The sequence below is a fragment of the Myodes glareolus genome, chromosome 10, assembly GCF_982192425.1.
Source record: "Myodes glareolus chromosome 10, mMyoGla1.1, whole genome shotgun sequence".
In the NCBI taxonomy this organism is placed as follows: Eukaryota; Metazoa; Chordata; class Mammalia; order Rodentia; family Cricetidae; genus Myodes; species Myodes glareolus.
The window spans coordinates 26099764-26107468 of NC_142035.1; the positions used below are offsets into that span (position 1 = coordinate 26099764).

A 7705-nucleotide genomic window follows, 5' to 3' on the forward strand; every position below is an offset into this window, starting at 1 on the left:
ATGAAGGCCCCAAGAAGAAATTCCCGAGGCCAGGAGCAGTGGCAGGGAGCATGAGTTCTCCTGCCTGTCCTTCCTCCTGGGGTCAGCAACAGAGGCTACTCCACAAGGTGTGGGGGAGCAAGGGATCCCAAAAGGAAGCTCAGGGCGGCAACCACTGCTGTGGGGCCCATGGCTTACAACTGCTTGTTTAGAGGAACTTTCTGTTCTTAGAACAGCCCAGCCATGGGGCTGGGCCATCTTTCTAACCAGAAGTTCCTTTCTAAAACAGTTTTTGGGGTACAGGGTTTCCTCAGGCACCCTGGCTACATTCTGGTAGAATCACCTTTACTCTATGTGACTTGACTTTGGTGGACATTTGGGGATCACCCCTCACTCCTCACATGCCTCCTTTTAGAGACTTAGCTTGCTCTGGCCAGGCTATGAGTTTCATGCATACTGGAAGAGTCTTGGAGGGCCAGCCCTTCATTCTCAGGTGGAGTAAAATCTCCAGATAGGATGCACAGTAGGCCCTGGGTCACCTGAAATCTAGGGACTCCACCACCTAGAGAAGATTCTGGCTTCTGCTTCCAAGTGTGACCCAGCTAGAAAGCTGGTGTGAGATACTTGAGCCCCAGTGGCTGGTTCAACGGCCAGTCAAATTCTTAGGCCTTTACCCTTAGGCCACTGGCCAGCTCCAGAGATCGGCAGCACCTGTGAACTTCCCTGGGATGTTTTAAATCTCATTTTATCTGTCTTGAGGCAAGCAGTTTGAGAAGTTCAGGGTAAGATCTGAAACCACCTGGGTGAGAATCTCCATTCTTTCTCTTAAAAATGCAAGCGGTCTTTAAAATGTAGCCCAGAGGGCTAAAGAGAAGGCTCAGTGGGCAAAGCACTTGTATGCAAGCGTCAGGACCTGGGTTCAAATCCCTAGCACCGGGCGTGGCAGCACATATCTGTAACCCCAATGTTTTGGGAGACAAGAGCTGGGGCATCTCGGGAATGCTGGCCACCAGCCGAGCTTCAGGTTCTGTGAGAAACCCTGGTCAAGGTAATAAGGAGGAGACTGTGGAATAAAGAATACACCGTGAACCTAGCAAGTTCTGGTGGCAGCCATAGACACGGGCTTCCTCAGGACCCAGGTTTCTTGTTACAGTAGTTACAAAGGTGTCTGGGTGGGGGGAGCTTTCCAGTTTGCTCATTTTTCCTTGACAAAACCAGGTGCTCCTCGCTGGAGCGGGTTGTTCCCTTTACACAGAACATGGTGGCCAGCTCGGCGACAGGCGACTTTTCACAGAGCTGTTCTCAAGTCCAACACCCAGCCGTGTCTCACGGATGCAATCCTCAAAGCCACGAAAACATGGTCTGAGGATGTAGCTCAGCTGCTCGAGTGTTCAGCTAGTGTGCACAGAGCCCTGTGTTTCAACCCTAGCCCCACAGAGGCCGAGGGCTCCTGCATGTACCCAGGACCTCAGCAATCAGGAGGTGGAGGTCAAAGAATAAAAAGGCCCTCCTCAGGAGAAAGGTAGGAAGGAAGGAAGGGAGAAAGGGAGGGAGAGAGGGAGGGAGTGAGGGAGAGAGAGAGAGAGAGAGAGAGAGAGAGAGAGAGTTGGGGGTGGGACTCAGTGGTTAAAGCACTTGTATGCAAACAAGGGATTGGCCTTTGATCACCAGAACCTTCATAAATGCTGGCTGGGCATGGGGACCTGTCTGAAATTCTAGCCTTAGAAACTGAAACAGGGAATCTGTGGTGCAAACTGAGTAGGGAAACTGGCTATATCGGCAACTCTGGGTTTGATTGAGAGACCCTGCCTCAATGAATAAAGTAGAGAACAATCAAAGAAGGTTCATGACATCTACCTCCAGCCTCCTCACATATACACCACACACACACACACACACACACACACACACACACTACACACACACACACACACACACACACATCACACAATACCACATATACACCACACACACAAAAAGGAAGAAAGAAAGAAAAGCCACAAGAACACGTTTTCACATCTTCCAGTTGATAGAGCTCTAGGCCCTGGTTTTCTTTATGTTTTGGAGGGTGTGTTACTATCTTAAAGATTAATTTTTCTTACTTTTAATTATGTACTATCTACATATGTGTATGTGCACATGAGTACGTATGCCTGTGCAGACCAGGGATGATGGCTCCCCTAGAGTTCCAGCCTGATGAGGGGGTTGGGAACTGAACTCGGGTCCTCTGGAAGATCAGTAAATGCTCCTAACCACTGAGCTATCTCTCCAGTCCCAAGGAGGGTATAGACTCAGAGCACTCTATTTGGAGATATTAATTGCACAAAACAATTTCATGGTCACATTTTCATGCATATATATATATATAATGTACTTCCATCCTATGGCACGTACATGTTTGGTTTGAAAAGTCTTCTCTTGGGGCTGTTGAAATGGCTCAGAAGGTAAAAGCTCCTCCTGCCAAGTCTGAGGACCTGAGTTTGAACCCTGGGACCCACACGCTGGAAGGAGAGCACCGATTCTCACAATTTTTCCTCTAGTTTGCACACCCACTTATGTGTATATAGACACACACAGATAAATGCAGTGAAACCTCTCTGCTCTCCTCTGAGACATTAGCACACACATGCTAAAAGTTAGTACATCACAAATGAATCTGGGGTCCCTTTAGGTCACTCCTTTCACTCCCTCCATACCCCTCCCCTCCCTAACCTGGGCAACCTCTGCTAACATCTGGCCTTGGGTTTGACAGTTATGCATTGTATATGCAAGCAGATGCTGTGCATGCCCTGTTCCCAGCCGTCACCCCTGAACCATCCTGGAACATTCTGGTTGGACTTCCAACTGCCGGCCCTAGCCCCTCTGTGCTATAGAGATTGCTCTATGACTACAGGTGCTTGGTCTGTCTGAGCTTCACAGGCTGACAGGCCAGCAAACCCTCACACCTACAGGAGCAGCCCTCAACCAAGGGCTGGCAGGCAGGAGGTGAACGTCCCAGTTCTCTTGCCTCTGACCTGGCCTGGTGCTGCAGCCACATGGCCTGTGGGATGGGGCTCTGGGGGCCACGGTGGGAATTCCTGGGTTGCCATCGACTCCCAAGTAAGCTATTTGCAGTTGAAACTTTGTCTAGCGGCTGTTTCTGGGAAAACACAGGCCTGTATACCCAATGAAATTGTGAACCTGTGTTTTGTGTGTACGTGTGTATTGTGATCATGCTATCCTTCTTGTGCTCATTTTCTGGCTGGGTAGACTGAGTCAGAGAGAAGGGGCTAGCATGGCATGCCGCGGCTTGTGTAAGACAGGCCCCCAAGCAGGCCCTCAAGCTCAGGCCTAACTGCTATGTATCTGTCCATTTCTCCTGGGCCCAAACACTTCAGGGTGAGCACATCACAGCAGGGACTGGGCATGCAAGTCCTAAGAGAACAGCAACCAGGGAACACAGAGTTATGCCAACTCGCAGGATGTGTGGCCATGGCCACAGACCAAGATTAAGGACATATTTGAAATCTGAACAAAGATTTCTGCTCCATCACCACCTCCACTTCCAGAAGTCCACTCCACTCCCAGGCCTACAGCAACAGGGCAGGGACCAAAGCTTGCTTTGAAAAACGGAGACTGAGGGAGATTGTGTTAGTGACTGGTGTGTAACTTTGGGAACACTACTTACCCTCTCTAGGCTCTTCTCTGAAGATGAGAGGTGGTGGCGACTCCTACCGCTACAGCTAGAGCCAATCTTGCTTTTGTGCCTGCTCCCCCATGGCAGACTCAAATTAAGAGCCAAAATAAACCGGCCACTGGAAAGGTAGCTCATATCTCAGTTTAGAATGTGAAAAATTATGGGCTGGAGAGATGGTGCAACAGATAAGAGCATTTGTCGCTCTTGTGGAGGACCCAAGTTCCGTTCTACGAACCCACATGGCAGCCAACAACCAAGTCTAGGTGATTCGATGCCCTCTGAGGGCACCAGGTGCACACACACATGCAGGTAAACACTCACACACATTAAAATTGCAAAATCTTGTCTTCACACCAAATTGGCATATTTATCCGTCACTTCAAAATTTAAGGAGATCTTAACGGATAGGAAAGTGTTAACAATGTAACGCTAAGCATTTAAGCAGGACAAAAACTGCACCCATAGGATCACGCACAGGAAATGCTATGCTAAATAAAAGGTACGTAGAAGAAATATGCTCCCAGCTCTTGCAGACCTACTAAGCACTGGGCACAGTGAAGAAGGCAGCTGAAGCTTGCCGCGGCAGAGAGCTGTGGCCTGGCAAACCGGCCATACTGAGCTGAGAGGTCCCCAGAGCTGACTCCTTTTCTCTCCCCAAACTCCATAAGTGACCTTCCAAGTCCCCATACTCTTCTCATAAAGAGGGACAGGTGACCCTGCCACCTGGAGAGCCATCCAGTCCTTTAGTGCTTTCCCCAAGAAACACCCGCACATGTGCCCAAGACCACTCACACAGGATGGTCCCGGCAATATTAGCTATTACAGTAACACTGGCAGCAACCTGAATATCTGTCAGTGGGCAAGTGGGAAAAACGGTGCAGGGGACACTGATCAGGACGACGCCACTACAGCCAGTGGGAAGGAGTTCGACCTCAGTTCTCATCCGCGATGGATCCCAGTTTGATGATCGGTAGGGAGAAGGCAAGTTGCCAAAGAGCCTCATAGTTAGATCAGTGCTCATGTCTAGGAGTTTCCTTGCACTCCCAACTAGAGGGTTAGCTTTGCACAGTTTCAGCCCCACAGTGAGCCACAACCTGAAACTATCACATAGGAAATTCTAGAAATAAGCAGCCCAAAGTTTTTTAGCTGCTTGCCCTTCTGAATAGAGTGATGGAATCTCACAGTATGCCCCTGTCTTCCCCAAGATGGAGCCATCTTGTTACCCACTGGACCCGTGCCGTATGCACTGCCCACTCGGTAGTTACTTGTGTCCAAGCAATGTTCATTGTTTAAATCATAGCCCCAGACACAGGAGTAGTGATGTCATTAATTTAGAGTTACCAAAGAAAAACTTCCATATGCAAAAGATATACGTGAAGCTTACTATTGCCTACAGTTCAGGCATCTACTGGAATCTTGGAATGCATCCCTCGTTGATGAAAGGGAGCGGCTATAGATTGCTTTGCTTTGTTGCAGACAAGATCTCATAGCCTAGGATAGCTTCAAACTCTTGCTATATAACCAAAGATCACCTTGAATTCCTGCTCCTCCTGCCTCTTCTTCTAGGTTCTGGGATTGCAGGAATGCTCCACTACACCCAGCACTGCTGCAGTCAAAGTGGGATTCCTGGGCAGCATCAGCAGCCCTGAGATTGCCAGTCCTCAGGGTCTTTGCCCAGACCTTTGTCCAGGGGTTGCCCTAGCAATGGGCATTTTAACATGCTTTCCTGGAGATGCTGGCGTGGGAATCTCAGGGCTGGACGGGAACAGTAGAAAGTGTAGTTGATAGTCAGTGCTCCAGAGGCTTTTCCTCCAGTTCTCTCTCAGATTCAGTGTGTGTGTGTGTGTGTGTGTGTGTGTGTGTGTGTGTGTGTGTGTGCTTTGAACGGTAGAGCCACCACTTGGCCCCCTTTCCTTCAGTTTTTAGTTTCATCTTCAAAAGTGAGGGAGCACCCCAACCCTAGATCTGAAATGCCCTAAAATCCGAGACATTTTGAAAACTGACAGGATGATCCAGGTAGGAAAATTATACCTGATCTGAGGCTATGAGTTGAAGTAAGAATGTAGGTGCTAGTAGAAATACGACATTAGTTGTCTCTGGACTGTGAATATACAATGTATAAAAATCATGGGCGGTAGTGGCGCACGCCTTTAATCCCAGCTCTCGGGAGGCAGAGGCAGGCAGATCTCTGTGAGTTCTAGGCCAGCCTGATCTACAGAGTAAGTTTCAAGACAGCTAGGGCTGTTACACAGAGAAACCCTGTCTTGAAAAACAAAACAAAACAACAACAACAACAACAAAACAAACAAAAATCATAGGCTGTGAAGATAGCCCAGTTGTTTAAGCGAGTGTCTTGCAAACAGGGGGACCTGAGCTATGTCCCCAGAATCCATGGGGGGAAACGCGATCTGGGAGTTGTGCTAATCCAAGTGTTAGGAAGGTGGAAACAGGTGGACCCTTGGAATTCACTAGCCAGTCAGCCCCACCTACCCAGCAAGCCCCAGGCCAATGAGAGACCCTGTCTTCAAAACCAGCATGGACTTTGCTCAAAGAACAACACAGAGGTTGTCCTCTGGCCTCCATGTATGCACGAACACCTGAGCACACACCAAACTGTACACGCACACAGAAGTCTCTATAACATATACAAATTTCCCTTTTAGACTTAGGTTTCATGCCCCAGATCCCTCCCTGTATACTTAAAACACAGAAATCTGCCATAATCTGAAACTCTAAACACCTCCAATCCTAAACAGTTTGACTAGGGGGTAGGCAAACTCTCCTCATTATCATTTCCATTCTGCAGCTATGGAAACAGAGGCACAGAAAAGCCAAGCTCCCCGTCCAGTATCATGCCCAGACCCGGTTCCCTCCCTGGGCTACCCAGCTTCAGCGGGAGACTTAAAATAGCCCATTTTTATAGAGGAGGAAGGGGAACCCAGAGAACAGCTAGTGACCTGGCTGGGGTCTCACAAGCAGGAGTTTAAGGTGGCCCTTTTGTAAGAGGTTCTGAAGTTTGGTGTAGGGGTTAATCAGGAGGACAGGCGAAGAGGTTGAAGAAGAGATTCAGACTCAGGCTGCTGCTGGGCCTGGGTGTGGCGGGCATGGGCATGTCTTACCCCAGCTGCTCCTTTAGCCCTGCCCGCTGCCTACCCTGCGTGACCTTACCACCCACCCACCCCCACTGGGAACTGAATGGGCATTTCCCTCCCCTCCAGCTTCTTCTTCTTGGTGTGTGTATGTGTTTGAGCAGAAGGGGAACCTGGTCGGTCAGAGAAGCGTCAGCTCAGCAATGTCACTCCCCTGCCTGAGCTTCCTCTATCTAAGGCTATCCCATGATCGCTTTGGGCAGCGGCAATTCGCTTCACCTGGCTACCTGGACACCCTCCACCCGCTGTCGACGGCGCATCCTACCACCAATCGGTTGCTCCTGGGACTGTCCCCTTCTCTGCTCGCCGCACCGGCAGTTCTCCCAGGACCCCAGCTCCTTGGCGCCCAAGGACCGCGCGTTCTCGGGGTTTCATCCCACTACCTCACTCACCTGGGCGCCCGCCCCTCGCCTCGCGGGCAGCCCGGATCCTCGCAGCTCGAACGACCCCCCAGCTCCGCGGTCCCTGGCAGCCCAGGAATCGTAAGCTTGGAGCTAACGACGAAGACTTGTGGGCTGCGGAGGATGCGACGGCTCTCCGAAGGGGTCGAAGTCGTTTGTCCCAGCGACTCTGCTTCCTTCCCACCCGTCTGAGAGACACCTGGTTGAGCACAGGCTGGAAGCTGCGACCCTGAGGTTCTCACTGGCCATCTGGGAGCCTTAGCCGCGCCCTGGGTGATACAAACCCCGCCCCTAAATGACCAGACTCCGCCCCCTAAGGTACTAAGCCGACTCCCACCGGTCTGTGCCCAGCTCTTAATCCACCTCCAAAGAATTTCAACATTTCCTAGCTACCTCTGTCCTCAAGGGCCCTAACCAGTTCTTGAAGTACTGAATCAGACCCCAAGCGTTGACCCATTGCCCAAAGATTCCCTGTCGTCCCCCCCGCCGCCCCAATTCAC

General features: G+C 50.4%; 1 protein-coding gene across 1 annotated transcript in view; it reads right to left on the reverse strand.

Annotated features, from left to right (window-relative positions):
• The window catches only part of Hck (HCK proto-oncogene, Src family tyrosine kinase), a 42057-nt gene extending 34592 nt beyond the window's left edge, over positions 1-7465 (reverse strand). The window contains exon 1 of the mRNA XM_087911103.1: positions 7197-7465. The gene's annotated coding sequence lies outside the window, so the exon portion shown is untranslated. The remainder of the gene's footprint in view (positions 1-7196) is intronic.
• Positions 7466-7705: the final 240 nt, after the last annotated feature.